A 20,879-nucleotide genomic window follows, 5' to 3' on the forward strand; every position below is an offset into this window, starting at 1 on the left:
AGACTTATTATAAGTTAGTAAGTTTTATTTTAAGTGCTGCAACTGGATTTTTTTAATGGACTGTGCCAATCCTGAATGTTCTGGATTTGTGACTGTTATGCTTATTTTCCTTCAGCACCAGTAAAGCTCTGCTGGATGAAGTACGATTGCCTCTGGTCTGTTTTTTGGAAACGTTGCTATGTTTTTAAGAGTTTTCCTCCTCCGGTGCTGGCGCAACAGAAAAAATATATTTTGGAGAGCTATAGGGTAGCCAAAACTCTTGAAGAGAGGTGTGGATACTGTTTCTGGTTTTATATTCTCTCTCTCTCACTCTCTCTCTCCCACACAAACACCACACTGAAATGTTTCTTAACCGGTCCTTGATTCTTCCCGCTATTGCCATCCCCTCCTGCCACACCAGCGTGGCACAACACAGCCTTGGAGAACCACTGGGTTAGGGCATGAGAGAGACCAGGATTCAAATTCCTGTTCAGCCATGAAGCTCACCGTCACTGCCTCTCAGCCCAATCTACCTCATAGGGTTGTTGTGGGGATTAAATGGGGAAGGGGAGAACCAGGTACATCACCTTGTGCTCCGTGGAGAAACAGGTGGGTTATAAAGAGGGCACAGACAGCTTGCAAAGTCTGTAAGCAGGTGAACAAGGCTAAATTGGTCACCATCCCTAGTTATAAGTGAAGGAGAAAAATGTTGCTGTTTACCTTCTTTAGATCCAAGTCTGGCATCATCGGAATGGGTACAGGAACCTCGTACTTAGGAAATGCTGAGCTGGTGCCAGCAAACACAATAAGAATCAGCACACTGTTCATCCTTGCAAGGCTTTGCAGCAGTTCAGGAATGTCTGCGACTTCTGCAGAGACCTTGGCTCTTCAAGCGATGCCTGGATTTATATCCCTTTGCTTATGTCCCCAAATTTCATCTAAGCCAGTACAGCCCTGCCATTAAAAGAGGTTGTGGGGTGTTTGAGAGAGAGAACCAGGTGAGTTTCAGAACTAATTGTTATCCGTGGTGAGTACATTTTCTAAAAGCCCTGGAACACTCTGCTCATCAATGCTTGTTCTGAAGGACTCCAAGGCCTGTGGCCTCCCCTGTTAGTTGTGGGTGGTGGTTTACGGTGAACTTCACCACCAACGGAGGCCTGGGCTATGATCAAAAGGAGCTGAGAGCCAGTTGTAACTAATGTTAGAATAAGGTTTGTGCCTCCAGACCACATTCCTCACCTGGAACATCCCTGGAGGAGGCATTGTGGGAACAAAGGAAATTCAAATTGTGTTGGCCTCTCTATTGCCTTTCTTCCCCTCCCGCCTCCCCCCCCCCCCGCCTCTGCTGCTCCTTGTCCTTTTCATGGAGTAAAAATGACCAACACCTGAAACGATAGTGTTTTTCTAATTTTACTATTAAAGTCAAGCGAGTTGATCTCTTACATGCAAGGCAAATAGGAAGCAGCTAGATGCCTGCTCAGTGGTCCTCACAGTGCACCCTGAGTCATGTTTGCAGGGCAGCAGCTGAAGAAGGTGCAAAAAAGGGTTTTCTTGTGTGTGTTACTTGTGGCTGATTAGCTGCTCTCCCTGTGCAAAGGTCAGAGGGGGCAGGGCTTCTGTTGAGGTAGGTGATTAGCTGTGGGAGGAGCTTATCAGAGTTTGCAGGGCAGCAGCTGAAGAAGGTGCAAAAAAGGGTTTTCTTGTGTGTGTTACTTGTGGCTGATTAGCTGCTCTCCCTGTGCAAAGGTCAGAGGGGGCAGGGCTTCTGTTGAGGTAGGTGATTAGCTGTGGGAGGAGCTTATCAGAGTTTGCAGGGCAGCAGCTGAAGAAGGTGCAAAAAAGGGTTTTCTTGTGTGTGTTACTTGTGGCTGATTAGCTGCTCTCCCTGTGCAAAGGTCAGAGGGGGCAGGGCTTCTGTTGAGGTAGGTGATTAGCTGTGGGAGGAGCTTATCAGAGTTTGCAGGGCAGCAGCTGAAGAAGGTGCAAAAAAGGGTTTTCTTGTGTGTGTTACTTGTGGCTGATTAGCTGCTCTCCCTGTGCAAAGGTCAGAGGGGGCAGGGCTTCTGTTGAGGTAGGTGATTAGCTGTGGGAGGAGCTTATCAGAGTTTGCAGGGCAGCAGCTGAAGAAGGTGCAAAAAAGGGTTTTCTTGTGTGTGTTACTTGTGGCTGATTAGCTGCTCTCCCTGTGCAAAGGTCAGAGGGGGCAGGGCTTCTGTTGAGGTAGGTGATTAGCTGTGGGAGGAGCTTATCAGAGTTTGCAGGGCAGCAGCTGAAGAAGGTGCAAAAAAGGGTTTTCTTGTGTGTGTTACTTGTGGCTGATTAGCTGCTCTCCCTGTGCAAAGGTCAGAGGGGGCAGGGCTTCTGTTGAGGTAGGTGATTAGCTGTGGGAGGAGCTTATCAGAGTTTGCAGGGCAGCAGCTGAAGAAGGTGCAAAAAAGGGTTTTCTTGTGTGTGTTACTTGTGGCTGATTAGCTGCTCTCCCTGTGCAAAGGTCAGAGGGGGCAGGGCTTCTGTTGAGGTAGGTGATTAGCTGTGGGAGGAGCTTATCAGAGTTTGCAGGGCAGCAGCTGAAGAAGGTGCAAAAAAGGGTTTTCTTGTGTGTGTTACTTGTGGCTGATTAGCTGCTCTCCCTGTGCAAAGGTCAGAGGGGGCAGGGCTTCTGTTGAGGTAGGTGATTAGCTGTGGGAGGAGCTTATCAGAGTTTGCAGGGCAGCAGCTGAAGAAGGTGCAAAAAAGGGTTTTCTTGTGTGTGTTACTTGTGGCTGATTAGCTGCTCTCCCTGTGCAAAGGTCAGAGGGGGCAGGGCTTCTGTTGAGGTAGGTGATTAGCTGTGGGAGGAGCTTATCAGAGTTTGCAGGGCAGCGGCGCGCGCCTAGCGGCGCGCGCAATTTGATCCATCTTTTACATTTAGGGGAGCTAGTCTCACACGTTTGTTGGCAGAGAACTAGGGTTTTTTTGGGGGGGAGTTATTTGTCCTGTCTTCACGCTTTTTTATGATGGAAGACCGCTGTAGTCACCCCCAACGACATGTTCTCAAGATGGAGGGTGAGGGAACAGCTGCAGTCGCCTGTGATTCCTGCGCAATGTTTGCCATCTTGCCAAAGGTTGCAGGCAGCTTTACTTGCAGCAATTGCATGTTGATTGCACTCTTACAAGACAAAGTCCAGCAACTGGAGGAACGTGTAGCTACGCTCCAAAGAATTAGAGAGCTAGAGCATTTCTTGGAAGAAACAGAGCACACCGTCTCCACCAAGGAGGAGACAGGGGACTCTCCTGAGAAGGAGGCTAGTTCACCAACACAGGAGCCAGATATATGGAGAAACGTGACTCAAAGAAGTAGGAGGCCCAGGGTTCGCTCTGATTGTTTAGAAATACACAATCGCTTTGAGGTCCTCTCCCCTAGCATGGAAGACGAAGAGCAGACCCCATTTGAGGATCTCTCCCTCATTACAGTCGATCAGGTATATGAGGACGAGCAGCAAAGTCAGTCCTCAGGGAATGTGCAGGCGACCTTGGAACGGACAGCTCACGGAAGAACCCCGACCAGACCTAAGAGGAGGCGTGTAGTGGTGATAGGGGATTCCCTACTGAGGGGAACAGAAACAGTGATCTGTGGGCCTGACAAGATGTCTCGGGAAGTGTGCTGTCTCCCCGGGGCTAAGATCCAAGATGTAACTGAACGACTGCAAGGAATCATAAAACCCACTGACAAATACCCCTTCCTCTTGGTTCATGTGGGAACCAATGACACTGCAAGCAATAGCCTCCAGAGGATCAAAAGAGACTACGAGGCTCTGGGCAGGAAATTGAAGCAATTAAATGCACAAATTGTCATCTCATCTGTCCTCCCAGTTGAACGACGTGGCCCAGGGAGAGAGGGAAAAATAGTGGAAGTGAACAACTGGCTTCGCAAATGGTGTAAACAGGAACGGTTTGGATTCTTAGATCACGGGCTGCAGTTTCTTAAAGATGGACTTCTGGCAAGCGATGGGCTGCACCTCACAACGGTTGGGAGGAATGTTTTTGCCAAAAATCTCAGAAACCTCATCAGGAGGGCTTTAAACTGACTAATGTGGGGGAGGGAGACAGTGCTCCTGAAGGTAGGAGTCTATCAATTGATGAAGATGATCATCCAAATGTCATAGACCAAATGGAGCAAACAGCACACAGACCTAGTGGTGGGAGGAAAAAATCCTTAAATAAGAGACACGGGGGAATGATTAATGGACTTCAATGTCTGTACACTAATGCGCAAAGCATGGGAAATAAACAAGATGAGCTTGAGCTCTTGGTACAGCAAACTAAATATGACATAATAGGCATCACTGAAACCTGGTGGGATAAGTCCCACGATTGGAATGTAATAATGGAGGGATACAATCTATTTCAGAGAAACAGACCAGACAAGAAAGGAGGAGGAGTGGCATTATATGTCAGGGATGTGTATACCTGTGAAGAGATCCAAGATTTAGAACCTCAAAGCCAAAGTGAGAGCATTTGGGTCAAAATTAAGGGAGAGAAGAATAACAGAGACCTCATTGTGGGAGTTTACTATAGATCCCCAAGCCAAACGGAGGACATAGATGATGCCTTCCTGGAACAGATGGCCAAGCATGCAAAAGGAAGGGAGATAGTAGTAATGGGGGACTTCAATTACCCGGATATTTGTTGGATGTCAAACTCAGCCAAGAGCATAAGGTCAAACAGATTCCTCACTGGACTTGCAGACAACTTCATTGTCCAGAAAGTGGGAGAAGCAACAAGAGGAACAGCCATTTTAGATCTGGTCCTAACCAATGTTGATGACCTGGTTAGTGGGGTAGAAGTGGAAGGATCATTAGGCGCGAGTGATCATGCTCTTCTGAAGTTTACTATACAGCGGAAAGGAGCAGCCAAGCATACTAGGACTCAATTTCTTGACTTTAAGAAAGCCGACTTCATAAAACTTAGGGAAGTGCTGGGTGAGATCCCATGAACAGTAATACTAAAAGGAAAGGGAGTTCATGATGGCTGGGAGTTTGTTAAGAGGGAGATAGTAAAAGCACAACTTCAGGCAATACCAATGAGACGGAAACATGGAAGGTGCCTAAAGAAGCCAGGGTGGCTATCTAAAGAACTTTTAACTGAGTTAAGATTAAAAAAGGATGTGTACAAAAAATGGAAAAGGGGGGAAACCACCAAAGAGGAATTCAAACAAATAGCCAGCACGTGTAGACACAAAGTCAGAAAAGCTAAAGCACAGAATGAACTCAGGCTTGCTAGAGAGGTTAAAAGCAACAAAAAAGGCTTTTATGGGTATGTTCGTAGCAAAAGGAAGAACAAAGAAACAGTGGGGTCACTCAGAGGAGAAGATGGTGAAATGCAAACAGGGGACACAGAAAGGGCTGAACTCCTCAATGCCTTCTTTGCCTCAGTCTTCTCCGATAAAGAAAACAATGCCCGACCTGAAGAATTTGGAGCAAATGATTCAGCAGAGGAAACACAGCCCAGAATAACTAAGGAGATAGTACAAGAATACTTGGCTAGTCTAGATGTATTCAAGTCTCCAGGGCCAGATGAACTGCATCCAAGAGTATTAAAAGAACTGGCAGATGTGATCTCAGAACCACTGGCAGTCATCTTTGAGAATTCCTGGAGAACAGGCGAAGTCCCGGCAGACTGGAGGAGGGCAAATGTTGTCCCTATTTTCAAAAAGGGGAAAAGAGAGGACCCAAATAATTACCGCCCAGTCAGTCTGACATCAATACCAGGGAAGATTCTGGAGCAGATCATTAAGCAAACAGTCTGTGAGCACCTAGAAAGGAATGCTGTGATCACCAATAGTCAGCATGGATTTCTGAAAAATAAGTCATGTCAGACTAACCTGATCTCGTTTTTTGACAGAATTACAAGCCTGGTAGATGAAGGGAACGCAGTGGATGTAGCCTACCTTGATTTCAGCAAGGCATTTGATAAGGTGCCCCATGATATTCTTGTAAAGAAGCTGGTAAAATGCGGACTTGACTATGCTACCACTCAGTGGATTTGTAACTGGCTGACTGACCGAACCCAAAGGGTGCTCATCAATGGTTCCTATTCATCCTGGAGAAGAGTGACTAGTGGGGTGCCACAGGGTTCTGTCTTGGGCCCGGTCTTATTCAACATCTTTATCAACGACTTGGATGATGGACTCAAGGGCATCCTGATCAAATTTGCAGATGACACCAAACTGGGAGGGGTGGCTAACACCCCAGAGGACAGGATCACACTTCAAAACGACCTTGACAGATTAGAGAACTGGGCCAAAACAAACAAGATGAATTTTAACAGGGAGAAATGTAAAGTATTGCACCTGGGCAAAAAAAATGAGAGGCACAAATACAAGATGGGTGACACCTGGCTTGAGAGCAGTACATGTGAAAAGGATCTAGGAGTCTTGGTTGACCACAAACTTGACATGAGCCAACAGTGTGACGCGGCAGCTAAAAAAGCCAATGCAATTCTGGGCTGCATCAATAGGAGTATAGCATCTAGATCAAGGGAAGTAATAGTGCCACTGTATTCTGCTCTGGTCAGACCTCACCTGGAGTACTGTGTCCAGTTCTGGGCACCACAGTTCAAGAAGGACACTGACAAACTGGAACGTGTCCAGAGGAGGGCAACCAAAATGGTCAAAGGCCTGGAAACGATGCCTTATGAGGAACGGCTAAGGGAGCTGGGCATGTTTAGCCTGGAGAAGAGGAGGTTAAGGGGTGATATGATAGCCATGTTCAAATATATAAAAGGATGTCACATAGAGGAGGGAGACAAGTTGTTTTCTGCTGCTCCAGAGAAGCGGACACGGAGCAATGGATCCAAACTACAAGAAAGAAGATTCCACCTAAACATTAGGAAGAACTTCCTGACAGTAAGAGCTGTTCGACAGTGGAATTTGCTGCCAAGGAGTGTGGTGGAGTCTCCTTCTTTGGAGGTCTTTAAGCAGAGGCTTGACAGCCATATGTCAGGAGTGCTCTGATGGTGTTTCCTGCTTGGCAGGGGGTTGGACTCGATGGCCCTTGTGGTCTCTTCCAACTCTATGATTCTATGATTCTATGATTCTATGATTCTATGTGTGGAAGGGGAGCGATGTGGAATTTAGATTAGACACATTACCAGTGAGACCATTAAACTGGTAAGAGCCAGTTAAGGAGGAACCTAACGACTTTCCAGTTGGTAGAGCATGAGACTCTTAATCTCAAATTGGCAAAAATGTATACAGTGGTACCTCGCAAGATGAATGCCTCGCAAGACAAAAGAGTTTTCTGTTTTTTGAGTCGTTCCACAAGACGAATTTCCCTATGGGCTTGCTTTGCAAGACGAAACGTCTTGCAAGTTCTTGCGAGTTTGTTTCCTTTTTCTTAAAGCCGCTAAGCCGCTAATAGCCATGCTTCGCAAGACGAAAAAACTGAAAGACGAAGAGACTTGCGGAACGGATTAATTTCGTCTTGCGAGGCACCACTGTAAATTTAAATCAAATACATGTTGCAAATGTCAAGTGAAATAAGATTCTTTTTATCATATGTGGTGGTCTAGTAGTAAGGTTAAAGCTTACAGTGGTACCTCAGGTTAAGAACTTAATTCGTTCCGGAGGTCTGTTCTTAACCTGAAACTGTTCTTAACCTGAAGCACCACTTTAGCTAATGGGGCCTCCTGCTGCTGCCGCGCCGCCGGAGTCTGATTTCTGTTCTCATCCTGAAGCAAAATTCTTAACCCAAGGTACTATTTCTGGGTTAGCAGAGTCTGTAACCTGAGGTGTCTGTAACCTGAAGTGTATGTAACCCGAGGTACCACTGTATTAGGAAATGGTATACAGTCATACCTCGTGTTGCATCTGCTTCATGTTGCGTCTTTTCGTGTTACATCCCACGGCAACCCGGTATTACCATAACGGGTTGCTTCTGGGTTTCACCGCTCGTGCATGCACAGAAGCGCCAAATCGCGCCTTGCGCCTGTGCAGATGCGGCGCTTCAAGTTGCGGGCTTTTCATGTTACGGACGGATAATAATAATATTATTATTATCCAGCCTCTAAGGAATGTATCACCTGCTGCTGCCCCCATGGTAGCAGCAATGGCTCTGACATGAAGAACAATAAGAACAATATTATAAAATAATTTTTCTTTGCCTTTGTTTGTGCATGTTCAGTAGTAAATAGGGATAAACTGTCAAACTCAAAAGAACCCCCCCCCCATTTCCCCCTCCCCATTCATTACATGTGTACCCAAGAAATAACAAAAACAAAGTTATACAAAAATACATACGTACATTGCAAAAAGGGTCAACTGTGAGCAATTATGGCTTTTAAAGCGGCAGCTTCTACCAACCGCATGACTTCATACTGAAAACAAGGAAGGCCTGAAACATGAGAAAAGAGGCCCTGCGGAAGGGGAGGAAAGAGAGGAAGCAAATGCATTTTTCCAGCTGTTGGGCTTAGGAATTTCATGTTTGGGTATGTAATAGCAGTCAGCAATCACCACCGCCCCACAGACGTACATTGATCTGGAGGTTAAATCAGCGGATTTTGATATGGCCAGAGGTTTTCTGTGAAAATCTTTTGGCTACAGCTCAGCTTAGGAAACAGAACTTAATGGAATTCCAGGAAGTTTTATACACCTCTACTGAAGGCATGGGCGCGGGTGGCGCTGTGGGTTAAACCACAGAGCCTAGGACTTGCCCATCAGAAGGTCAGCGGTTTGAATCCCCGTGACCGGGTGAGCTCCTGTTGCTCGGTCCCTGCTCCTATTTTTTTTTATAAAGATTTTTATTCAATATTTTCAACATACATAGAAAAAACCAAAGCCAGAAAGAACAAAGAAAAAAGAACATACAAAAAAGATAAGAAAAAATATAACATCATAAGTCAGATCTTATTTTCATAACTGTTTGGGCTTCCTCACATCTTTCGCTCCTGCTGTTCAAGTTTAGAATGTTCTAGTCAGCAATTTATCCCCTTATTTCAGGTACTTATTTATATTTTCCAGTTATTATGTTTCCCATTTTAGGATTACCTCTCAAAAAAACTTCAAACCTTAATTTAAACATAACAGTATTCATAGATTACCTTTAACTCAGATTTCACTAATATTCTCACATTCTCTTTAACTGATTTACTGATGCCACTTATCTTTACTCTTTCACCTTCTTAGCATTCATACAGTTTACAATATTTTTGCAAATAGTCCTTAAATTTTTTCCAGTCCTCTTCCACTGCTTCTTCTCCCAGGTTGCGGATTCTGCCGGTCATTTCTGCCAGTTCCATGTAGTCTATCAGTTGCATCTGCCATTCTTCCAGCGTGGGCAAATCTTGGGTTTTCCAATATTTAGCTATAAGTATCCTTGCTGCTGTTGTTGCATACATGAAAAGTGTATAATCCTTCTTTAACACCCTTTGGCCGACAATGCCCAAAAGCAAGGCCTCTGGTTTCTTAGGGAAGGTATACTTAAATACCTTTTTCAGTTCATTATATATCATTTCCCAGAAGACCTTAACCCTAGGGCAAGTCCACCAGAGGTGAAAGAACGTTCCTTCAGTTTCTTTACATTTCCAACATTTGTTATCAGGCAAATGGTATATTTTTGCAAGCTTGACTGGGGTCATGTACCACCTGTATATCATTTTCATAATATTTTCTTTTAAGGCATTACATGCCGTAAACTTCACACCGGTGGTCCACAACTTTTCCCAGTCAGCGAACATAATATTATATCCAATATCCTGTGCCCATTTTATCATAGCTGATTTGACCGTTTCGTCTTGTGTGTTCCATTTTAACAGCAAGTTGTACATTTTAGAAAGAGTCTTAGCTTCTGTCTCTAGCTTTGATTTTTCCACCTGAAATCCTATCTTTTTATCCAAATTAAACACCTCTTTAATCTGAGCATAATGTAACCAGTCTCGCACTTTATCTTTCAGTTTTTCCAAACTCTGCAATCTCCAAGAATCTCCATCCTTTTCTAGTATTTCCCAATATTTCGGCCATTTGGCTTCCATATTGAGTTTTTTCTGGGCCTTTGCTTCCATTGGTGACAGCCACCTTGGAGTTTTATTCTCCAATAGATCTTTATATTTTATCCAAACATTGAACAATGCTTTCCTGACAATATGGTTCTTGAAGGCCTTATGACTTTTAACCTTGTCATACCACAAATATGCATGCCATCCAAAAGCATTATTAAATCCTTCCAAGTCTAAAACATCAGTGTTTTCAAGAAGTAGCCAATCTTTCAGCCAGCAGAACGCTGCTGCTTCATAATATAACCTTAAGTCCGGCAGGGCAAACCCCCCTCTTTCTTTAGCATCAGTTAATATCTTAAACTTGATTCTGGGCTTTTTGCCCTGCCAGACAAATTTCGAAATGTCTCTCTGCCACCTCTTGAAGCACTCCATTTTGTCCATAATTTGTAAAGTCTGAAACAAAAACAGCATTTTTGGCAATACATTCATCTTTATAACAGCGATTCGGCCTAACAAGGAAAGTTTCAGTCTGGACCAACTTTCTAAGTCCCTTTTAATTTCTGACCAGCATTTTTCATAATTGTCTTTAAACAAACTCATATTCTTGGCTGTGATATTTACCCCTAGATATTTCACTCTTTTAACCACATTTAAACCTGTTTCACTCTGAAACCTTTCCGATTCTAACGACGTCAATTTTTTTTCCAGTACTTTGGTTTTCTGCTTATTTAATTTAAACCCTGCCACCCGACCAAACTCATAGATCAATTGTAAAGCTCTTTTCGTGCTAGATTCTGGCTCCTGTAATGTCAAAACTAGGTCATCTGCAAAAGCTTTAAGTTTGTACTGTTTGGCTCCGACCTGAATTCCCTCGACCAGCTGGTCCCCTCGGATCATGTTCATAAGCACCTCCAGGACCGAAATGAACAGCAGGGGGGAAATAGGGCAACCTTGTCGTGTCCCTTTCTCAATTTTGAACTCTTCTGTCACCACATTGTTAACTATCAGTTTAGCCTTTTGCTCAGAGTAAATAGCTTCTATACCATTTTCAAACCACCGTCCCACTCCCATCCCTTCCAAATTTTTCTTCATAAACTTCCATGAAATATTGTCAAAGGCCTTCTCCGCATCTACAAATATCAACACTGCTTTTGTATTGATTTTTGTTTGCAAAAGTTCCAAAATGTCTATAATGTTCCTTGTGTTAGTAAACATTTGTCTACCTGGGAGAAAGCCTGCCTGATCTTTATGAATCACTTCATTTAACACCTTTTTAAATCTACTTGCTAAAATGTCTGCAAAGATTTTGTAATCCACATTTAGAAGTGAGATGGGACGGTAGTTCTTAAGCTGTGTCTTTTCACTCTCAGACTTAGGTATCAATGTGATGAAGGCTTCTTTCCATGATTCCGGTGCTCTCTTCCCCTCCATAATTTCATTACAAACCTCCAGTAAGGGTTGTATCAAATAATCTTTCAATGTCTTATAGTATTTGGAGGTGAGACCATCTGGCCCTGGAGATTTGCCCAATTGCATATTCTGAATGGCTCCTTCAATCTCTTGTTGTGTTATTTTATGATTGAGAATTGACCTATTATTTTGAGACAGTTCAGAAAGTCCATATCTCCTCAGAAATTGGTTTATCTCTGTCTCATTCTGTGGCCCTTGAGTGTACAGTTGTTTAAAGTATCTCTGGAAGCACTTTCTAATCTCCACCGGATCTTGTATGTTTTTCCCGTCGATCTCAAGGTTTGTGACGGTGTTCAATTTCTGTCTTTTTTTCAACTGCCATGCTAGCAGTTTTCTATATTTATTTGCCGATTCAAATGACTTCTGTCTCATTTGTTTAATTTTCCATTCTACTTCCTGATTTATCAATTTAGTATATTGTCCTTGATGAAGTTTAATTTCTCTCAAAATCTCCAATGATTTTGGTCTTGATCTTAACTTCTTCTCGCAATCTCTAATTTTCTCCAAGATCCTGTCTTTTTTCTCATTTTGCAGTCTTTTCTTTATTGTATTTTGTTGTATCAAAAACCCTCTCATGACCGCTTTACTTGCGTCCCAGATTACTCTTTTTTCCGTTGTAGTGTTCAAATTTATTTCGAAATAGTCCTTCAAAGACTTTTGGGCCTTTTTAACAATCTCCTGATCTCTAAATAAATTGTCATTCATCCTCCATCTGAAGGAACCAGCTGGCATTAATCTCATGTCCATCTTTACTGCATTATGGTCGGAGCATGTCTTTGGGCAGATTTCCACCTTTCTTATCTTAGGTGCCAGTCCTCTAGCTGTCCATATTTGGTCGATTCTTGTCCATGTCAGTTGGGCCTCAGAGAAAAACGTTCCCTCTCTTTCTAGGGGGTTCTTTGTCCTCCAAATATCAATCAAGTCCATATTGTCCGTTAGCTCAAAGAAAGTCTTAGGTAGTCTGCCATCTTTTGTCACGTTTTGACTGTGAGACTTGTCCATATTTGTTGATACCACTCCATTCATGTCCCCCATCATAATGATGTTGTTGTAGTCCATATATTCCAATAATGTCTCATGCAGATTCTTGTAAAATTCCGATTTCCCCTCATTTGGTGCATACACTCCTAATATTAAGAACTTTTCACCTTGTGCTTGAATCTCAATTGCCAGTATTCTTCCCTGCTCATCTTTAAATAACAGTTTTGGTGCTAGATTCTCCTTTGCGTAGATCACCACTCCTCTTTTTTTAACTCGGTCCGATGAAATAAATTCTTGACCTAGTCTCTTGTTTATTAATACCTTTCTATGGAGTCTAGTCACATGTGTTTCTTGCAAGCAAATAATATCCAATTGTTCTTTCCTCAAAATATGAAATATTTTCCTCCTTTTTTCCGGGGAATTACAGCCGTTAATATTCCAACTAAGAAGTTGCAGAGACATCTTGGAAAAATATGTTATCCGTTTGAAGGTGGTGGTGGTGGTGTCTTCTCTTCTTCTTGCTCCTCTGGTCTCACAGGTATTGGTACTGGCAGTGGCCCTGCTCCTGAAGGTCTTTCAATCCCTTTCTGAAGATCCTCTCCGTAAGCACTCAAAAAGTTTTCTTTGTCCTCGGCTGTTTTAATTTTCACTTTCTTCCCTCTGAATGGAAAAGACACTCCCTGAGGAAATTCCCACCTGTACGGAATAGAGTTACTCCTCAGTAATCATGTTAAATCTGTGTAGGTGGATCTAAGATCCAAAAGCTGTTTTGGGATGTCTCTAAAAATCTCCACTCTTTTGTCCTGAATTTCAATAGATTTTTCGTAGTGTAGGCCCAATATTTTGTCTCTTTCCTCGCTCGGTCCCTGCTCCTAGCAACCTAGCAGTTCGAAAGCACTTCAAGTGCAAGTAGATAAATAGGTACTGCTCCGGCGGGAAGGTAAACAGCATTTCCGTGCGCTGCTCTGGTTCACCGGAAGCGGCTTAGTCATGCTGGCCACATGACCCGGAAGCTGTACGCCGGCTCCCTTGGCCAATAAAGCGAGATGAGCACCGCAACCCCAGAGTCGGTCACAACTGGACCTAATGGTCAGGGGTCCCTTTACCTTTACCTTTACTGAAGGCACCTCAGAAACAGAGGTGTCACATAGACTCCAGTCCCAGCTCTACCTGACTAAACTTCTCTCTTTAACTGCCCATTTGGCCAGGTAGCCCTCTTCCCCGAAGACCTAGAATGGCTGGCTGAAGAAGACTTCTTCAGAGCCTCAGGGCAAGGTGCAATCCGGTGACAGCAGCTTCACCACTACCCAAGTCAATGAGGGGGCTTTAAAAGAGGAGTAGACAAATTCATGGCTCATAAGGCTATCAATGGTGGCCAGGTTCTACCGCCGCAGTCTCTGAATGCCTGTTGCTGCAAACCACAGAAGCTCTTGGGTCCTGTTTTCAGACTTTTCATGGGCATCTAGTTGGCCATTGTGAAAACAGGATGCTGGACTAGATGGAACATTTCCCTGATCCAGCAGAGCTTTCCTTATGTCTTTATGAGAGCTAAACAAATCAACCCCTGTGTTGCAAAATATGAGTCAGCAATATCAAAAGCAACACGAAGGCCAGAAACAATAACAATGTGAAAACTTTTATGGAAGAATTCAAAACATCAAAACTAAAAAACTGAAGTCTCTGAAAGTCTCTGAAAGTCCTTAAATGAATCACGGTGCCAGACTTTACCTGGCGGAGAGCAAGCTGTGAAGCTTTGTATAATCAGCAAATGTCTAATTCTGATGTCTAACTCTGAACTCTGCTGAACGGTGTTTCCGGATAACAACTACTGTTTCGTTGAATTCTTCACCAGCCAATTAGTTCAACACTTGTAAGTGAGCATGAGCATTGTTCCAGAGTATTTTTCATTATATCTATTCAAAAAAAAGATTGGTTAATGAAGAAATTACATACCTTTTCACTTTCCAGTTTGAATTATACCAAAAAGTTTTTCACATTGTTATTGTTTCTGGACACCGTGTTGCTTTATGACAGCTAAAACTGACCCATGTTGCTGGCCTCTTGTTTCATGCTGTAACTGTGAGACTGAATTTTAAACATTTCCCAACAAACAAAGAAGGCAAGAAAAGCATTAGCCCAGACTTCTCCCTGACATGCTAGATTGTGGTTTTCTTTTCTTTTTTTAACATGTAGGGAAAATATTATAAGGGAACTGTGATGGTTTTAGGGGTTGCTCGTGCGTAAGTTACCGCCGCTCTGGGCTAGGTTGCCTGGTTAAACCGTTTCTGTCTGGACAGCCATTCACTCCATGGCTGTTCAGTCACTAGCAGAATCCGTCAGTGGGTGTTTCTTGAACCTCTTCCAGCAAAGAAGTTCTTTGACGCCAAGTCGCCGCCTACTACTCTCCCTGCGCGGAAGTCTTCTGCGCAGGGTGGGTGTGGGCAGCGGAGGACCCGTGCTCTCCTCGCTGGTCTCCTGCGAGGAGTCCTGGAGCCTCCTCTCCGCTTCCCCCATTGGCCCCCCTCTATCCCTGGTGTTACGCTGATTTTCTTCCCCAGCCGGAGACCTGCCTCTCTCCCTGCTTGGCCCTTCTCCAGCATCGCTGTGGAGCCTTGCCTCCTCCTCTAGTTCCGATGGCAGTTCCCTGACAGGAACCAAGTCAAATCTTTCCCAATTTGCAGTGTTAAACAACACAGATTGGGGATCGACATATCTGTCAGTTTCAGTTTCTCAGCTTTCCAGTCCCAGATTTTTTTGTTTGCTATATTTCTGCATCAGTTCTTACGATTTCCCTCCAAGCAGTTTAGTGTGAATTTCTCCTAATTTTTTGCAGGCAATATTTCCTAACACAATGCATTTTTATATGTTATTTTAACTTACTACTAATAATTTTTTACTACTAAATATTTTTTATTTATTGTGTCCTGGCAGAATGATGGGGGTTGAGATGCTCCCTCAGGTATACTGGGTCGAGGTCGTTGAGGGCTTTAAAAGCCTCACTTTGCTTTTTCACCTGGTATACGTATTTTTGTAAACATTTTTTGGTTGAAGAACTGGTCTGAAAAAATTAGATAACTGACAGTTTGATACAGAGGTACCTCTGGATGCGAACAGGATCCGTTCCGGAGCCCCACTCGCATCCTGAAGCAAACATAACATGTGACTGTGCATCTGCACGTGTGCGGGTCGCATTTTGCCGCTTCTGCGCATGCGTGTGATGTCATTTTGAGCGTGTGCGCATGTGCGAGCAGCAAAACCCAGAAATAACGCATTCCGTTACTTCTGGGTAGCTGCAGAGCGCAACCTGATAACACTTAACCTGAAGCGTATTCATCCCAAGGTATGACTATTTCAGTCCGTTTGTTAAAATGCCCACCAAGCTGAATCTATCTCATGCCCCTTGTACAGACAGAGGCCACATTGGGGTTTTCTGCTCTTCTGTTTGTGTCTAGTCTCATGGGAGTCATTTCTGAAATTCTTCACATTCCCTTTTTCCTATGTGACAGGAAGTCTTCCACGTAGCTGTAACTTAGCTGTTGTCCAGATGAGCAGATAAACCAGTCGGAGAGAGCGAGGAGAGAGGTAGCGAACAGGTTTCACTCCACTGAAGCAATGCTAGCCAGTTCAACCAGCAGCTGTGGCTATCAAACTATTGGCTTGGGGAGACCTGGAGCTTTGGAAATACTGTGAGGCAGGGCGACTGCTGTCCCATTTGTGAAGCAAACAGGCCAAATTGCTTCCATCTCCTCCTACCTTTCGGCACATCTCTATGGGCAACCTTTCTAGGTTCCCTCAGGCAACAAAACAGGTTGTGGATGTGTTTCTTTTCTTCTCCGAAACTGGCAAATGGTCCTTGTTTTGTTTCCCCGTGGATGAGTTTTGCTTTTGCTTCCTGCAGTACAGTGGTACCCCGCAAGACGAACGCCTCGCGAGACGAAAAACTCGCAAAACGAAAGGTTTTTTCGTTTTCGAGTTGCCTCGCAAGACGAATTTTCCTATGGGCTTGCTTCGCAAAACGAAGCTTGACCCGGGGACAGCGGGTCTTCTCTTTTGAAGCAAGGGGCGGCGGGGAGATCGCTTCTCCCCACCGCCCCTTGCTTCAAAAGAGGTCTGCCCCCGGACCTCTTTTGAAGCAAGGGGCTGCGGGGAGATCGCTTCTCCCGGTGCTCCGAAACTGGGCGGGGGGCGGGAACACCTGCCCCAGCCACCCCGCTTCGGAACGCTGCTCCGAAGCGGGGGGGGCGGGAACACCTGCCCCAGCCGCCGGGCTTCGTAGCGCTGCTGCAAAGCCGGGCGGGGGGCGGGAACACCTGCCCCAGCCACCCCGCTTCGGAACGCTGCTCCGAAGCGGGGGGGGGCGGGAACACCTGCCCCAGCCGCCGGGCTTCGTAGCGCTGCTGCGAAGCCGGGCGGGGGGCGGGAACACCTGCCCCAGCCGCCGGGCTTCGTAGCGCTGCTGCGAAGCCGGGCGGGGGGCGGGAACACCTGCCCCAGCCACCCCGCTTCGGAACGCTGCTCCGAAGCGGGGTGGGGGGGCGGGAACACCTGCCCCAGCCGCCGGGCTTCGTAGCGCTGCTGCGAAGCCGGGCGGGGGGGCGGGAACACCTGCCCCAGCCACCCCGCTTCGGAACGCTGCTCCGAAGCGGGGTGGGGGGCGGGAATACCTGCCCCAGCCGCCGGGCTTCGTAGCGCTGCTGCGAAGCCGGGCGGGGGGCGGGAACACCTGCCCCAGCCACCCCGCTTCGGAACGCTGCTCCGAAGCGGGGGGGGGCGGGAACACCTGCCCCAGCCGCCGGGCTTCGTAGCGCTGCTGCAAAGCCGGGCGGGGGGCGGGAACACCTGCCCCAGCCACCCCGCTTCGGAACGCTGCTCCGAAGCGGGGGGGGGGCGGGAACACCTGCCCCAGCCGCCGGGCTTCGTAGCGCTGCTGCGAAGCCGGGCGGGGGGCGGGAACACCTGCCCCAGCCGCCGGGCTTCGTAGCGCTGCTGCGAAGCCGGGCGGGGGGCGGGAACACCTGCCCCAGCCACCCCGCTTCGGAACGCTGCTCCGAAGCGGGGTGGGGGGGCGGGAACACCTGCCCCAGCCGCCGGGCTTCGTAGCGCTGCTGCGAAGCCGGGCGGGGGGGGCGGGAACACCTGCCCCAGCCACCCCGCTTCGGAACGCTGCTCCGAAGAGGGGTGGGGGGCGGGAACACCTGCCCCAGCCGCCGGGCTTCGTAGCGCTGCTGCGAAGCCGGGCGGGGGGCGGGAACACCTGCCCCAGCCACCCCACTTCGGAACGCTGCTCCGAAGCGGGGGGGGGCGGGAACACCTGCCCCAGCCGCCGGGCTTCGTAGCGCTGCTGCGAAGCCGGGCGGGGGGGGGGCGGGAACACCTTCTGAAGGCGGGCGGGGGGCGAAAGTCTTTGTCCCCCCTGCCTGCCTTCCCAGGGGCTTTTAAATCGCCCCGGACAGCGGAGAAGTCCTCCGCTGTCCCGGGGCGATTTTAAAATGCCGCCCGCCAGCATTTTAAGATCGCCCGGACAGCGGAGAAGTCCTCCGCTGTCCCAGGGTTTTTTAAAATGCTGGGGGTGGGAAGAAAAGCCCTTGTCCCCCCCCCCAGCCTTCAGAAGAGGTCCGGGGACAGTCTGTCCCCGGACCTGGTCTGAAGGCGGTTTCCCTAGGAACGCATTAATTGATTTTCAATGCATTCCTATGGGAAACCGTGCATCGCAAGATGAAAAAACCGCAAGACGAAGAGACTTGCGGAACGAATTAATTTTGTCTTGCGAGGCACCACTGTAGTTGCTGCTGTCAATATGATCATTTAAAGTGTAGATTTGTGTAAGTCTACCTAGACTTGCTGATAATTCCCAGGAAGTGGAGTTTTCCAAGGCCCAGCCCATATACCTGACACAATAATTCCATCAGCTCCGCTGAGGGACAAACTCCACTAGGAATTCTCTTCCTCAAATGCCAGCTGGGAGCAGCCATTCCTTCAAGTCAAGGTCAGATTAAGGGGCCCTGGTGTGGTTCACAAAATAAGTTTGTCCCTGCTTCCCACCTGCAAAAGGAGCAGGCAGGGGCTTCACTCAGTGGCATGCTAAACTGCTGGGTGAAGCAGGGTTGCTATATGTCCTGAATTTACCGGACATATCCAGAATATTGCAGTTGGAAGCAGTGTCAGGGCGAAAATTGCAATAACGTCTGGGAAAATCTGGGTGTATGGCAACCCATGTCGGCAGTGTTGTTTTTGGTGTTTTTCAAAGAAAATACCTCAGAATTTTTATTATTATTTTTTTGGCAAAAAAGCCTCAACATCGTTTCTGTCTGGATTTTCACTATTTGAAATATTGCAGCCTTAAGGTGAAGGGCCTCTCCCCTCCATTAAACCTTGCTGCAGGCATGCTTAATGGGGGAGAACTCCATTACATGGCTGTTCTAAAGATTTGAAAAGTGCTGTAAGATGGCTGCAAAAGAGAACTTAGCACATGTACAATGGACATCAAATTCAAGTTTCTTTAAGCAGATTAATGCATCTTTGTTTTATAAAAGGCTTGTGTTTTCTGCACTCCATTGCCCCCCAAAGAGGTACAGTTCCAAGGCATCAACCAATCTTAATCTGGTCTGATTATTGTGTGTTTTAGATCCCCAAACTCCCTGTAACACCCCCCCCCCAAAAAAAAACCCCTGCTCCCATTTTCCACTGTTCTGCTCTGGAAATAAACAAGCCTAATCAAATGCATTTCCATCCAAGGACATTCAAAACCCACATTCAGGGATGAGTTTTAATGGGTGAATACTAGTCTATTCCTTTTCAACTGAACAACCAGATACCAGTTTCTGTCCTTGGGTGGTGGTGGAGTGGGTTGGCTTTAATTATGGATTTAATTTCATTATTATTATTTTCACTTTCCTTTACTCATTTATTTCATTTCATTTCAATGGCAGCATTTTGTTACAAAGAAAGTATGAGTGGGAATGCATAATTCAAGTTCCTTGCAGGAACGGAAATGTGTGAATAAACACTATAGGAAATTCTTGGGATGCTTCCAGATTATGGCTTCATTTATCTGGATTTGTTTACAGGGAAAGTAGACAGAGCTGGCGACTTAATTAGTATTCCTTCTCATTTGTATGTGGGGAGGTTACATGATGTTGCATCGGAGCAAGTGTTATCTCATACTTCCGAGCGCATTTCCTCATCACATTCCTTATTGTAACAAGCCCAGTTGTGGGTTGTGCAATACCTACATATCAGCCTTTAATTGCATGACCAGAATTTGCCGGCTTGTGATGGAACCCCATTCCAAAATAGCAACAGTCTAGAAGAGACCTTGGTCATGGAGAAGAAGGTTGCTGTGAAAATGCAACTCTATTTGGAACATATATGGAAGTTGCACTTTAATTCTGCGTCCAGGTACTGTTCTTGCAAAATAGCAACATATTAGCAGTGCTTTAGGGTTCTATGTGGAAGTAACTATACTCAAGCCCTTATTACCAGGGGTCAGCAAACTTTTTCAGCAGGGGGCTGGTCCACTGTCCCTCAGACCTTGTGGGGGGGTCAGACCATATTTTGGAAAGAAAAAAAAGAACGAATTCCTATGCCCCACAAATAACCCAGAGATGCATTTTAAATAAAAGCACACATTCTACTCATGTAAAAACACCAGGCAGGCCCCACAAATAACCCAGAGATGCATTTTAAATAAAAGGACACACACTACTCATGTAAAAACACGCTGATTTAGAAGGGCCAGATTTAGAAGGTGATTGGGTGGAATCTGGCCCCCGGGCCTCAGTTTGCCTGCCCATGCCTTATTACAGTCCAGCTATGAATGTTCAGTCCCCGTAGAGCTCTCCTTCGTTTTGCATCCAAAAGCACAATTCCAAAAGTCACGTCTTCACATCTGTGAAAGGACTGAGCAAAACACAGGCTTGACTGCCACATCTGCACTCATGCTAAATATAGTCTGGGCATGGTGCCAATTTCTGTGCTCTCCCATCAGAGACAATTTTGAGCAAATATCTTCAGCGTAAATATTGTTCCAGGTGTTTTCTGAGGTTCTCTCGCCCCCTGGTGATAAATTGTTAAAACTGTGCTGCCCCCATTTTTCTCTCTCTCCTTGCACTTTCTATAGACATTTCTTCCTGCTTGTCCAGGCTTTAAGATGTAATATTTGCCTTCCCAAAATGAAAGGAGTTGCTGATTCTTTTGAATCCAAAGTGAATGTATTTGGATAAGAAAATTCATACATCCCCAAATCACAAATTGTATATAAATATTTCCAGGAACATTTGTGCTAAAAAAAACCCAAATACAGTGGTACCTCGGGTTAAGTACTTAATTTGTTCCAGAGGTCCGTTCTTAACCTGAAACTGTTCTTAACCTGAGGTACCACTTTAGCCAATGGGGCTTCCTGCTGCCGCCACGCTGCCGGAGCACGATTTCTGTTCTCATCCTGAAGCAAAGTTCTTAACCCGAGGTACTATTTCTAG

This window comes from Podarcis muralis, chromosome 17 (genome assembly GCF_964188315.1).
Source record: "Podarcis muralis chromosome 17, rPodMur119.hap1.1, whole genome shotgun sequence".
Classification (NCBI taxonomy): domain Eukaryota; kingdom Metazoa; phylum Chordata; class Lepidosauria; order Squamata; family Lacertidae; genus Podarcis; species Podarcis muralis.